Source organism: Bufo gargarizans, chromosome 4, assembly GCF_014858855.1.
Source record: "Bufo gargarizans isolate SCDJY-AF-19 chromosome 4, ASM1485885v1, whole genome shotgun sequence".
Classification (NCBI taxonomy): Eukaryota; Metazoa; Chordata; class Amphibia; order Anura; family Bufonidae; genus Bufo; species Bufo gargarizans.
In genome coordinates, this window is record NC_058083.1 from 64,921,024 (window position 1) to 64,935,165 (window position 14,142).

At 47.3% G+C, this 14,142-nt stretch overlaps 2 protein-coding genes across 3 annotated transcripts in view; one reads left to right on the forward strand and one right to left on the reverse strand.

Annotated features, from left to right (window-relative positions):
• LOC122933829 (gastrula zinc finger protein XlCGF26.1-like) overlaps window positions 1-14,142 on the forward strand; it is a 700,524-nt gene that overhangs the window by 470,158 nt on the left and 216,224 nt on the right. The window lies entirely within an intron of this gene.
• LOC122933881 overlaps window positions 1-14,142 on the reverse strand; it is a 59,275-nt gene that overhangs the window by 35,049 nt on the left and 10,084 nt on the right. The window lies entirely within an intron of this gene.

Genomic DNA, 14,142 nt, shown 5'->3' on the forward strand with positions numbered 1-14,142 from the left:
GTCAGTGAAAATGCAGGAGATATCTGTGAGAACATCGGTTATATCCAAAAGGAGGACACGGGACCCTGGTTCTCATGATCAGAGGGGTCTCAGTGGTCACATATTTATCCAGTGAAAATGGATATCGTCATTTTCTAACTTCCATAACTGGTTTACGTTTCTGGAGCTGGACGAGGGCTCATTTTCTGTGGGGTGAGCTGTCAGTTTGATTGACACCATTTTGGGCACATAGGAGTTTGTTGGTCATACTTTATTCCAATATTTTGGGGGAGAACAGGATTTCTTACAGTATTCACTAGGGTTGTTGCGGGTATCGAAATTTCGATACCCAATCGATACTTTTGTCCCGGTATCGATACGATACCGGGATTTCCATTTTTTCTATACTGGCCTACGTTACTGCGCAGTCTAGTATCACAGAACAGGAGCGCGCTGCTGTCGGCGCTCATGTTCTCTCAGCAGCACAGGGGAGAAGGAAGCAGTCTCTCCCTCCCCCATGTGCCGCTGCTGCTGCCACCAATGAACGGAGGAGGGGCGGGCGCACTGCACCACCAATGATGGGACTTTTCCTGGGTCCAGACTTAGTTAAATAAGAGGCTACACAGAGCGGCGCCCAGAGATGTCCCAGCACTTACTATTATTCCTGGGCGCTGCTCCGATCGCCCGCTGTGGCCCCCATTACTGTCTCCTGCTCCATATGCTAATTACTACTATAGGAGCAATGGGGAGGAGACATCATCTTCTCTCCTGGTCGTTCCTTCTCCCTGGCTGTAGCGCTGTCCAATCGCAGCGCAGGGAGAAGGAACGCCCACTAGAGAAGCTGATGTCTCCTCCCCATTGCTCCGATAGTAATTAGCATATGGAGCAGGACACAGTAATGGGGCACGGCGGGCGAACGGAGCGGCGCCCAGGATAATAGTAAGTGCTGGGACATCTCTGGGCGCCGCTCTGTGTAGCCTAATACTTAACTAAGTCTGGACCTACAGTAAAGACCAAAAGTTTGGACACACCTTCTCATTCAAAGAGTTTTCTATATTTTCATGACTATGAAAATTGTAGATTTACACTGAAGGCATCAAAACTATGAATTAACACATGTGGAATTATATACATAACAAAAAAGTGTGAAACAACTGAAAATATGTCATATTCTAGGTTCTTCACAGTAGCCACCTTTTGCTTTGATTACTGCTTTGCACACTCTTGGCATTCTCTTGATGAGCTTCAAGAGGTAGTCACCTGAAATGGTCTTCCAACAGTCTTGAAGGAGTTCCCAGAGATGCTTAGCACTTGTTGGCCCTTTTGCCTTCACTCTGCGGTCCAGCTCACCCCAAACCATCTCGATTGGGTTCAGGTCCGGTGACTGTGGAGGCCAGGTCATCTGGCGCAGCACCCCATCACTCTCCTTCATGTTCAAATAGCCCTTACTTTCAAAGTTTTCCCAATTTTTCGGCTGACTGACTGACCTTCACTTCTTAAAGTAATGATGGCCACTCGTTTTTCTTTACTTAGCTGCTTTTTTCTTGCCATAATACAAATTCTAACAGTCTATTCAGTAGGACTATCAGCTGTGTATCCACCTGACTTCTCCACAACGCAACTGATGGTCCCAACCCCATTTATAAGGCAAGAAATCCCACTTATTAAACCTGACAGGGCACACCTGTGAAGTGAAGACCATTTCAGGTGACTACCTCTTGAAGCTCATCAAGAGAATGCCAAGAGTGTGCAAAGCAGTAATCAAAGCAAAAGGTGGCTACTTTGAAGAACCTAGAATATGACATATTTTCAGTTGTTTCACACTTGTTTCTTATGTATATAATTCCACATGTGTTAATTCATAGTTTTGATGCCTTCAGTGTGAATCTACAATTTTCATAGTCATGAAAATAAAGCAAACTCTTTGAATGAGAAAGTGTCCAAACTTTTGGTCTGTACTGTATATACGGTGGTCTTTAACACATAATACAAGAGGCGGGTACTGGCAGCAGAATCACATAGCCGGCACCCTGCCTCTGACAGGGAGCTGCGATCAGCGGCGTTAACCCCTCAGGTGCGGCACCTGAGGGGTTAACAGCCGCTAATCTGCTGCCAGTACCCGCCTCCTGTATTAAGGGTTAATTATCATTGGTGGCGCAGTGCGCCCCCCCAGTATTAAAATCATTGGTGGCAGTGGCCACAGGGTCCCCTCCCCTTCTCATTGGTGGCAGTGGCCACAGGGTCCCCTCCCCTTCTCATTGGTGGAAGTGGCCACAGGGTCCCCTCCCCTTCTCATTGGTGGAAGTGGCCACAGGGTCCCCTCCCCTTCTCATTGGTGGAAGTGGCCACAGGGTCCCCTCCCCTTCACATTGGTGGCAGTGGCCACAGGGTCCCCTCCCCTTCACATTGGTGGCAGTGGCGACAGAGTCCCCTCACCTTCTCTCATTGGTGGCAGTTTCTGATCGGAGCCCCAGCAGTGTAATCCTGGGGCTCCAATCAGTTACCATGGCAGCCAGGACGCTACTGAAGCCCCGGCTGCCATATTCCGCTCCCTGCTGCTGTGTGCACAAAGCACAGGGCAGCAAGGACAGTGTGAGCTCCTATTCAATAGATCTCTATCAGGGTGAATAGGACAAGGTATGAAAAGATCCCAGGATCTGGCCCCTAAGGGGAGAAATAGTTATTAAGAAAAAAAAGTAAAAAAAAAAATATTTATTAAGTTTAAATCACCCACTTTCCCAATTTCACATATAAAATATATAAACAATAAATAAATAAACATATCGCCACGTCAATAAAGTCCAAACTATTAAAATATATTTTAAAAAAATCTATGCGGTGAACGCCGAAACAGAAAAAAAAAAAGTATAAAACTGCGCGATTCACCATTTTTTTTAATAATGCGGAATGCACGTGGCTTTTTTTGTTAATTTTTTTCGTGTGGTACCGAATGGTATCGAGTATCGCAATACTTTTTTATGGAATCGAAATCGAATCAAAAATTTGGTATCGCAACAACTCTAGTATTCACTGCACATGATTAACAAGGTGGTATTTAAATATTTCCGTCATTTTTTAACACAACCGTACAGACTACGTTGATTTATTTAAGATAAATAGGAAAATATATTTTCTTTTCCATTTTTTTATTTATTAAAAATGATTTATTATTTTATCATTTATTAATATTTTGAAAAGCTTTATTTTCCTTTAGTCTTCTATGAGCTGGACCTGCAATCATACTGACTCCAGAGGCAGGGTATAACAGAAGAGACAAGATGGCGGGCCTTCATTATGTCTCAGGATGCCATTACCACCGACCAGCGCCCGAAAATTGTGTTGCAGAGAAGGGAACAATCAGTGGACAAAGGAAGCCCCCATGTCTGCCCAGCTGCAGTGGATGTTACTGACCACAACATCTTTTGTTGGGTGTCATCTCTGTATCACAACTCCTGACCCCGCTCCTCACATTCCCTCCTGACCAGTGACGTTCATGTACCTCATTGGTCATTAATGGGTTAAGTCCCCGTTATCCACAGATGACTCCCATCCTCCGGCTTCTTACAGGAGAGGTCGGATCATTTATAACCAGAGCAGACTGTGCTCCGCTGCTGATAACAGAGAGGAATAACCCCGGCCGGTCTGATGGCCTCCACCGCTATATCCATCCCCTGCTGCAGGAACATCCACATTCACATACAGTTGCAAGAAAAAGTATGTGAACCCTTTGGAATGATATGGATTTCTGCACAAATTGGTCATAAAATGTGATCTGATCTTAATCTAAGTCACAACAATAGACAATCACAGTCGGCTTAACCTAATAACACACAAAGAATTAAATGTTACCATGTTTTTATTGAACACACCGTGTAAACATTCACAGTGCAGGTGGAAAAAGTATGTGAACCCCTAGACTAATGACATCTCCAAGAGCTAATTGGAGTGAGGTGTCGGCCAACTGGAGTCCCATCAATGAGATGAGATTGGAGGTGTTGGTTACAGCTGCCCTGCCCTATAAAAACACACACCAGTTCTGGGTTTGCTTTTCACAAGAAGCATTGCCTGATGTGAATGATGCCTCGCACAAAAGAGCTCTCAGAAGACCTACGATTAAGAATTGTTGACTTGCATAAAGCTGGAAAGGGTTATAAAAGTATCTCCAAAAGCCTTGCTGTTCATCAGTCCACGGTAAGACAAATTGTATATAAATGGAGAAAGTTCAGCACTGCTGCTACTCTCCCTAGGAGTGGCCGTCCTGTAAAGATGACTGCAAGAGCACAGCGCAGACTGCTCAATGAGGTGAAGAAGAACCCTAGAGTGTCAGCTAAAGACTTACAGAAGTCTCTGGCATATGCTAACATCCCTGTTTGCGAATCTACGATATGTAAAACACTAAACAAGAATGGATTTCATGGGAGGATACCACAGAGGAAGCCACTGCTGTCCAAAAATTTAAGATTACACTTTCCGGTAATCACTTTTCCATAAGCCCATGACAGCACCCTTGAGAGACCGTCTCCATCCAGGACAGGAAACAGGAACTTTCGTGGAGAGCTCATAAGGAGGAGCATGGCCCCGAGACCACCAGTTAATCGCAAGAACTTGTCCTAGACCACACTCTTCTCCTTTTTTTTATTTTTTTTCGTATATATATATATATATATTATTATTTTTTTGTCTTTTTTTATATATATATATATATATATATATATTTTTTTTTTTTTTTTTTTTTTATTTATTATATTTTTTTATTTTTTTTTCTTACATTAATTCTATACAGGGTGGGAATAAACCCGGGTGCTGTCATGGGCTTATGGAAAAGTGATTACCGGTAAGTGTAATCTTAAATTTCCCTTTCGCCCATGACAGCACCCTTGAGAGACGATTAGAATAGAAATCCCTTTATTTCTTAGGGTGGGACTACCGCCTGGAGGACTTTCCTACCGAAGGCTAGCTGTTCTCTATTGCCTAGGTCCAATCTATAGTGACGAAAGAAGGTGCCAGGCGACTGCCATGTGGCTGCTCTACAAATCTGTTCTAAGGTAGCGTCAGCCCTTTCTGCCCAAGTGGTGGAGACTGATCTTGTGGAATGAGCACCAAAACCCCCCGGGGGAGCCTTTCCAGCTGAAGAATAGGCCAAATTAATGGCTCTCACGATCCATCTGGAAAGGGTTTTAGAAGAGGCTGGGAGACCCTTATTTTTCCCACTAAACTGAATAAAGAGTTTTGAGGTTTTCCTCCACTGACTAGTAACCTCTAGATAATGAGATAGGCATCTTTTTACATCTAAACAGTGCAGTTTTTCCTCTTTTTCATTTCTCGGATTTTGGCACAGGGAAGGAAGGATAATGTCCTGCGTTCTATGAAACATAGAAACCACTTTCGGTAAGAAGGAAGGGTCTGGTTTAATGAGAACCCTATCATCTAAGATGTTAGTGTAAGGAGGCGAGGTAGAGAAGGCCGAAATCTCACCAACCCTCCTTGCTGAGGTAATTGCCACAAGAAACGCTGTTTTGAAAGACAAGATCTTTATAGGTAACTGTTTAAGTGGCTCAAAGGGAGGTTCTCTGAGGCTAGTGAGGACCAAGTTGAGGTCCCAGGGGGGAATTGAAGGTCCAGATATAGGCCTAAGCCTGCTGATGGCTTTAAAGAATCTTCGGACCCACGGGTGGCTAGCGATGGGAGAATCAAAGAATGCACTCAAAGCGGATACCTGTACTTCTGGAAGGTGTTCCAAATCCTGAGATAAATGAGGTGACATCCTTTCTGCAGGATAGTAAAGTGGAAACTACATTCTTGGAGAGTCCTCTACTTTCTAGGATTTCCCCCTCAAGAGCCATGCTGTTAGGTGTAACTGCTTCACACTCGGATGATTGACTGGTCCTTGGGATAGAAGATCTTGCCTCTCCGGGAGAATCCAAGGGTCCGTCAAGGATAGCTTCCTCAACCAGGTGAACCAGGTTCTTCTGGGCCAGAAAGGAGCAATTAAGATCACTGTCGTTCTTTCTTGTCTCAACTTCTGTAAGAATCTTGGAAGAAGTCTTAATGGAGGAAAGGCGTAGAGGAGCTGGTTCGGCCAGGGAAGGGAGAAGGCATCTATCCCTGTTGGTGAATCTCTCGCGCTGAGGGAAAAGAAAAGATGACACTTTCTGTTTTCTCTGGTGGCAAATAAGTCCAGATGAGGACGACCCCAAAGTCGAATTATTTGATCGAACACCATTTGGTTCAGACACCATTCCCCCTGGTCTAGTGTATTTCTGCTTAAGAAATCTGCCACCTTGTTTTCTGTACCTTTTAGATGTATTGCTGTTGAGGAAGGGTTGAGACGTATGCGTGTATGTCCATGCATGCCTGCAAACACGTGCAGGCATGTATGGCATACATGCATACTTGTACCACCACGTCAGGGGAAGATGTGTGCAGATGTGCCCAGCATCTGCTCACATCTGCCCATGATGACCCCCAGGGGCTCATTGTGGTCCCTGGGGGAAATATGTGCCCCCTTAGTATGTTGTGCATGTATATATTAATATATATGTATATATATATATATATATGGTGTGTGTGTATATATCTATATACATATATGGCCCCACGTCCACATAATCCCCCTTAAGAATGTATGTCTCCCCTCCCCTCTCCACACCTGAAACCAGATGCATGGGTGTGAATGTGCCCCGAGCATTCACACAGATGCAATCTGGTTATTTACATCAGGATGACCGAAATGTCCGGTCATCCTGATGACTACAAAGGACTCAGGTTCAATAGAATCTGAGCCCTTTGTTGTAATTATCCCCAGCACGGCTGGAGATAATTACACATGATAGGAGAAGTGGAGAAACCTCCCCTCCTTCTATTATGCGCATTCCGGCAGCGAAATTAGCATCTCGCTGGCCGGAATGCAGAGCGCCACAGGTGGGAGATCTAAGGCTTCTCCCGCCTGTTGGCGCGCGCGCGGCCCCGATGCGCTCGTTCTGGAGACGCTCGGGCCGGCGCGATTGACGTCATCTCACTGCGCCGGCCCTCGTGTCTCCAACGGTGGCGCGCGCGCGCCACCTTGTGGGCGGTGCGGCAGTGCGGGCCGCCGGACTTAAATAGCCGGCGGTCCCAGCACTAGGGAGAAGAGCCGTGCCGCCCCTGGATGTGAAGGAGCCGACCACCCCTAGACGAACGAGCATAAGTATCATTAACCCCTTGTATCTACCCACCGCTATCCCACCAACGTTTACCCCTTGTAATACCCTTGATTCCCACTACCCCTGCTAGTCCTTGTACCTGATACCCTTGATCCCCTTCCCTGATCCTACCACCCAGAATCCCTGTTTTACCCCTTACTCCAGCCCCCTGCTGGAACACCCCTTCTAGACATCCCCCTGGTGAACCCCCCATCCTCCTGGTTGAACCTGTAAATCCTGTGCCCCTGATTCCTATTGTTAACCCTTAGTGAATGTGGTCTGCTTTACCCCAGTAAGGCCACCGTAGATTCTCGTCGTATACCCAGGGATAGAAGTAGTCAGGTGGGGTGGGTTGTTATCCTTGTATGTGTGTATTGTATAGTTAGTTTATGGGTGGAATTGGGAACTTGTAGCGTAGTTTGAGTATAGTATATGTGTAGTGCTGTGTATTGTTACTGTATTGTGTGCGTAGCTTCAGGTGTTAATAAATACTGTGTTACTTGTACCCTTTGTGTAGTGTGTACTTGTTAGCGGTAGTGAGTAAGGCGCACGCAGCTAGTATAGTGATCCGTGTAAGGCATAGCGAAGATATTGTGTATTTATTATATAAAGGCATAAATAGGCGGAGTCATCACTAGACGGCTCCTCCTATTTAGGAATATTAATTACCGATATTCGCATAATATTGGTGATTAATATTCCCCCTTTACATTGGCGAGTCAGGCCCACTGCTTAGATTTTGAAATCTGTGTTTGGTTTTGAGGCTAGAGGTCGGTTGTCCTGTGAATTATCAGGCAAGAGAGACGTGGTCAGCGGTCTGAACGTCTAGGAGAGACGTAGTCAGCGGTCTGAGAGTCTAGGACCTGATAATTCGGACAGGAAACGCGACTCTTCCTCACAGCACCAAGCGCAGATCAAAATCTTTAGCAGAGAATCTATAATTGTTCTGTGAATTAATATTTTGATATTTTGCTTTACACGATTACTACATCGCTCGAGTGATTACGAGAGAGAAGAGGATACGTCACTGGAGAAGATCCATTTTCGTTGGAGCAGCGTATAAGTCCAGCTGATCGGGAAGAAGCGTTCCGAGAGAAAAAGGACTTCTTCCAAACAGCTACTGAGGACAAAGAGGTACGGCCCCAAGGAGAAGATGGACGCTCATCAAAAAGTGAGTATGGACTTCTCCACACTGCAACACTTAAGTAAACACAGCACTTTTAATCCCATTATACCTACTTCATACAAATCCGCTGAGCTGCTATGGTCCGCCTTATTGGACCAAGCTTACGCTCATGACCGGGTTTGTATCAATAGGAGTATCTTCAATAAAACAAACAAACGCTTCCAAATGTTAGCCAAATTGGTTCACACCTTTGAGGATACCATTTGGAAGGCAGAACACACTAACACACTCGCCAGCACAGGAAAGGCAGGGGAGGTTGCTGATAAGGCAAACTTCCACTGCAATTGTTGTGTTGACAACGTTAGAAGAATATACACACTAGAGGCTCGGTTACAAGAAGAAACCCAGTGTACAGTCGAACGGGGCAGAGAGATCTGCGTGCTAGAGTCCAGACTCTCGGATGAGGAGGGTCTCTACTCTGACATGGACAGAGAGCTGCTCCGGCTGTACACTGAGAATAATCAGTACAGGAACAGTGCGGCATCTACGGATGCCCTAATTGTTCAAATGAGGGAGGACCTGGCTGCAAAGGTGCAAAGTATTGAGCATTTGCAGAGGGCAATCTCCAATTGGTCTAGGCCTGGTACTAACAGCATGGTACCCACGAAACAGGTTTGCGTTTCGGAAACGGCACAGGGGGAGACGGCGGCAACAGGGCCAAAGTCTTCAGCGGATAACACATCCGCAATGGTGGACCGGTCGCTACGATTCACCTCGACGCCCGGGGAGACTAGTAGTAGCGGCCGTGCCCACGAACAGGACAACAGTTTGGAAGAGGAAAGTAGATGGCCAAACTCCTCTTCCAATCCTCCAACACGTCCGGAGAAACAGGAAGGAGTTTATCTTAACCATTCCAGTATGGAAAGGATAAACTTCCTGTTACGGATTTGCAAAGAGATCCCAAAATACGATCCCAATGTAGATCCGTTCACTTCCTGTGATATTTTTGAGGGTCACTGTAATAAATATTCAGTGGCTCCAGAATATCGTATGGAGTTGTTAAAATTGTGGTTACCGACACACCTTAACCAAAGGTATGAGGTAACGGGGAGGACACAACCCACGAATGGCCAGTTTCATGATAAGGAGGAACGCCTCTCCATACTCACGAGACTGGCCACGGGTCATTGGGATGTCACTCCAGAGGTCCTGTCAAAATTCAAGCCTACTATCCATGATGAACCTTTGTCATTATGTAGTAGGTTTGAAGCGATGTACAGGAGGGTTACTAAGGATCAGGGTATGGGGATTCCACAAGGCATGGTTCGCATGTTTGTGGAAAAGTTCCCATACCTGGATACTGCAATCCGGCTGAGCGCAGCTAGGGAGCCATCCCTCACGGATGCGGCTATGACTATTGAACAGTGTAGACAGGATATACTGTACAATAAGAAGTCCGTTAAAGTGAGGGAACGGGCGCCTGCATACGTTAGATCACAAGATGAACGGATACAGCACACAAGGTCTGCATCAACCGTTCGCCCCACGGCCCCGCCATGGGAAAAACCAGGAAACATTCGGTGTTTTCTGTGTTTACGTTACGGGCACATTCAAAGGAATTGTCCACAAAATAACTGGACCAACCCAGAAAAGACTGGCAATAACAATGGTTTTAGAATGAAACCTAATATTGCCAAGTCAGTGGGAGAACGTGTTGATAAAAATCTGGGACATTCACCAGGCCAATCACCAAAACGCGTGGCTGCCGTGAATGTCCCAGGGGGTGTGGAATCAAAGGATTCCACACCAAATACTCAGGGTGAAAGGACACAAGTGGCAGTATGTACCGCACAGGTACCTACTGGGAATCTGGTGGACATCGACTGAAGGTTAGGGATCCCTCAAGAATTGGCACCAGTATGTCCCATCATATTGGATTCTTCAGGGAGACCCCACATAAAAGCCAAAATAAAAGAACGGGAAACTAAAATCATGCTCGACACAGGTGCGGAAATTTCCATCACTAATGTCAAGCACGATTTGCACCCCAACAGCCCCCAATGTGTGGTGATCGGATTTGATCACCAACAAGGGGGGGTAACGGCCCACAGAATTGAAGATGTAATCGTCCAGATTACCGGGTGCACCACCCTCAGGATACCCATGTGGTATTACCCCGGTTCTGACAACATTATCGGAACCGATGTAATGACACAAAATGGGTGGATCCTGGATCTGGCAAATTGCATAGTCTGGAAAGGTCCCAGGCGAGCTAAAGTGTTTGTCATTCGGCGGCATTGCCTGGGACCACCTTTGCAGACAGTAGAAGAGTCTACTGACATGCTCAAACACAAATGGCCGGAGGTCTTACACAATATAGACCTGGAGCTTATTGTGTATGAACATCCCGAACTGTGGGCCCAGGGAAAAAACGATTGTGGCAGACTGATTGGTGTTCAGGTGGACATTCAGGGTCCGGACCCTCCACCACAACGCCAATACCGATTTCCACCAGAGGCCACCCATTCAATTATGGACACCATCCAGGAATTGAAGACCAGGGGTGTAGTTATTGAGGGCAACTCAAAATGCAATAATGCCCTCTGGCCAGTCAAGAAAAAGGACACCAGTGCATGGAGGCTCACCATAGACCTACGGATCCTCAATAAATACACCCCAACGTCAGCGCCAGTGGTGGCCCAGACTCCCGACATCATGGCCAGAATAAGCGGCAAAAGCCGCGTATTCTCGACCCTGGATGTGGCCAACGGGTTCTTCTCCATCGAACTCACTGAGTCATGCCGGTACAAATTTGCCTTTACGGTGGGGGACAAACAGTACATGTTTGCTGTACTGCCCCAGGGGTTTCATAGCAGCCCCACGTATTTCCATCAAGCATTGGCGGCCGTACTGAGTGTGTTCTCACGGCCAGAATGCCTTCTACAATACGTGGATGACCTGCTCTTGCATACAGAAACCATGGAGGAACATTTGGTTCTGTTGAGAGAGCTGCTGGGACTCCTGGCAAAGTCAGGACTCAAGCTGAGTCCACATAAGGCAAATTTGGCCCAAGCAGAGGTAACCTTCCTTGGAGTCCAAATTTCATTTGGAACCAAAGGTATCATGACAGCCCGCGTGGAAGCCATGGTGAAGTTACCCAGACCCGGCGCTCTTCAGGATTTGAGAAAATTCCTGGGAGTGGCCAACTTCATGAGGGAATTCATAGAGGATTTCGCTGCCAAAGCAAAACCTCTCTATGAACTCCTTCGCGGGGAAGAACCCTCGATCAAAGGTTGGTCTGATGCACAGGAAGAAGCCTTTTCAACTTTGAAAAAGGATCTCTCCTCGGCACCTGTGTTGGCCACCCCACTTCCAGATGGGGAAATGGCCATACAGGCGCATGCAGGGATGGAGTCTATCGCAGCGGTCCTGCTTCAGAAAGCAGGATACGAGACCAGACCGCTGGGATATTTCTCCAGGCTGCTTTCACCCGTCGAACGAGGGTTCGATGAATGTGCCAAACAACTGGCAGCCATACACTATGCCGTCAAGACCACCGAGCATATTGTAGGCTTCCGACCCCTCACCTTGCAGACTCCACATTCTCCTTTAGCCCTCTTGCTCCGTGATACTCTACCTGGAGTCTCCCAACAGAGATTCGGGAGATGGATCATGGATCTCAGTGGCCGGAATCTGCAGGTGGACCACAAGGCCAAGTATGTTCTGTCTCAGTTACTAAATCTAACTGGAACCGAACATGACTGTGGTCAACCAGAACAGGACGACTCTCCACAGATGTTCAGAACCGACAGGCGTCCAGATGACAGAATCATCTTTGTTGATGGCTCTCGATTCTATATGGAGGGGGAATATGTCACAGGGTTTGCGGTGCTGGATGAGACCACTGGTACCCAGAGTCTTGTCAGGTTACCGGGTCACATGTCAGCACAGCGGGCAGAGCTAGAGGCGGTGAAAGAAGCTCTGCTGCTTCAACCTCCAGGGAAACGAACTATATATAGCGACAGCTCATATGTAGTTCGCTCCCTCACCCTGCATCTTGACATATGGAAGAGAAGAGGATTTGTGGACAGTCAAAACAAACCTCTGGCTCATGTGTCGGTCCTGAAAGAACTGTGGGAGTGGGGCATGGCACACATGACGGAAGCAGCCATTATCAAAATCCCGGCACATCAAAAAGGCGATGAACCTTTGATAATGGGCAACAATAAGGCAGACGAACTGGCTAAACTAGCGGCAGTGTCTGGTACCCTCCGAGATCCAGGCATGGGGCCACTACCAACTCACCGGATTGCAACACGTATCCATCTGAGGGATGACCCGGTGTCATTTGAAGAGGAACAAACCAAGGATCCTTTTCTAATGACACATATCAAAGCACCACAACATCCATGGTCGGTACAACAAGGGATCTTGTGTTACGATACCGGTACTCAACAACTCCCTCTTCCGGTGGTCCCGCAGCATCTGCAAACAGAACTGACGCGATTGAACCACCAACTATTTGGACACCTCGGCCGGAATAAACTTTTGCCTCTCCTGAGGGACAAATTGTACTGGCCAGGGATGTCCAATTCAGTAGAGGAGGTTACTCAACAGTGCCTGGTGTGTGCTCAAGTAAACCCAAGGGCTTCCGCCCTGAAACCGGTGTTACAGCGAGTTCCACCTGCTGATGGTCCATGGTCCGCAATACAAATTGATTTTATTGGACCCTTACCGACCGGAAGTCGTAACTACCGTTACGCACTGGTAATAGTGGATGTCTTCTCAAAATGGGTAGAAGCCATCCCCACGGTCAATGATACGGCTACCACCACCGCCCGCGTCCTCTGGGAACAAGTTCTGTCACGATGGGGCATACCCAGGGTGATAGAATCAGACAGAGGGACCCATTTCACGGGTAAGGTAATGAAAGCGCTTTGTGGTCTCTTAGACATAAAACAAAGGTTTCATGTGCCTTACCACCCTCAGTCTGCGGGCATCGTCGAGCGGATGAACCGGACCATCAAAACCCGGCTTTCCAAAGCGCTGCTGGAGAAGGGTTCCTCTTGGGTAACCTATCTTCCAGCCGTGCTTATGGGTATTCGAGCTACCGAAGCCTCCAGTACCGGTATCTCCCTGTACGAACTGATGACAGGACGCAAAATGCCCCTATGTCTACCCAACGAACCCCAAGTATCGGAGCCCATGAAGGACGCCATCGCCAGAGACATGTTTCTTCAACAGGTTCAACAGAACCTGAAGGAGCTACTGCCTCACGCAGCAATACGGTTACACAAACCGTACCTACAGGGGGAAACGCCAATGCCCGCTGTAGGAGGAATGGTGATGGTGAAAGTCTTCCGTCGGGCTGGCCCATGGGACGCAAACTGGGAAGGACCATACAAGGTCCTTGAAGTAATGGGAGACACCATGCTGAGGGTACAAAGGCCAATCACCAACAAAAAGAAATCCCGTAGACGGCAGGAACTCTTGTGGATCCACATCGACCAAGCCAAAGCCACCCGGGCTTCCCCAACTCAATAATGCCTGAGTTGGGTGAAGGGGGGGGTAATAAGGCTTGGTGAGTCGATGGCGAATCCACTCCACTTATCACACTCCATCTATTACAGAACACAAGAGGGAGACACGCCATGAGACCACTTGGCCAGGGAAGAGCTAGGCGTCCTCTGAACGGGATACGTCTCCAGCTTGTGACACTGGTGGTAAGCATGTTGACGGCAGGATCGGCCTCTTCAGGGGAGGGCCTGGGGACTAACATTGATATGGCCAACATATCACTCAGTGGACCCGGCCTTTTAATGGTGGAATGTTTGGAGGGCAAAATCCGGAAACCAT